This window comes from Corylus avellana, chromosome ca5 (assembly GCF_901000735.1).
Source record: "Corylus avellana chromosome ca5, CavTom2PMs-1.0".
Lineage (NCBI taxonomy): Eukaryota > Viridiplantae > Streptophyta > Magnoliopsida > Fagales > Betulaceae > Corylus > Corylus avellana.
In genome coordinates, this window is record NC_081545.1 from 16,716,551 (window position 1) to 16,717,466 (window position 916).

Consider the following 916-nt stretch of genomic DNA (forward strand, 5'->3'; position numbering starts at 1 on the left):
TATATTTGAAGTATATTTATGAAAAATTGTAATCTGCCCGTTTGTTTCCCAGCCACTCTGGCTGGGCATGACCCACTTGTGAGTCTGTGACCATGGCGAGGTATGTACCACAGTATTTGATTTATGAGAAAAGAACAATTTAATATTTTTATCACACTCTATTATATGTGTCCTCACATATAAATGCCATGTGTCCTAAAAAAAAAAAAACTAAAAATAATAACATAATAATTAAAATAATTAAAAAACTAAATCCTAAATAATACTGAAAATTACGGGGTGGCCCGACCACCCCATAATTTTCAATATTATTTAGGGTTAAGTTTTTTACCACCCCCAGTCCCAGACTAGCCGCATGGGGTGGTTCGACCACCCTATAATTTTTCAATTTTTTTTTTTAGGGTTTAGTTTTTTAATTATTATTATTTTAATTTTTAATTATTTTTATTTGTTAGGACACGTAGCATTTGTATATGACGACAAATGTGATAGAATGTGACAGAGATACTAAGTTAATCTTTTTCCATAAGTCAAGAACAATTTGTGATAGAATTTGAAGCCTAGGTAACCAAAAAAGAAAAGAAAGAAAGAAGTAATTAACCCTAAAATTTTAGACATTGCACATTGAAATCGAGGAGATTAATGCCACAATAAACCAAAAGAGGTAACATTAGTTAAGATATTTAATGCAAGGTGAAGAAAATTGATTGAATAATACGGAAAAAATCCTCTCCATTTTAAATTTTCTCAATTTTTTCCCGTTAGTGCATTTAGAAGGACAAAATTGTCCAAATTTTTTTGAGATTAAAATTTTTAGACAAGACTAAAATGGAGGAGATTTGAAATGATCCTTTTGGAATAGTATCTTTTTAAGGGAAAGTACATTTAAACCCCTTTGAAGGATGCACACTTTTTT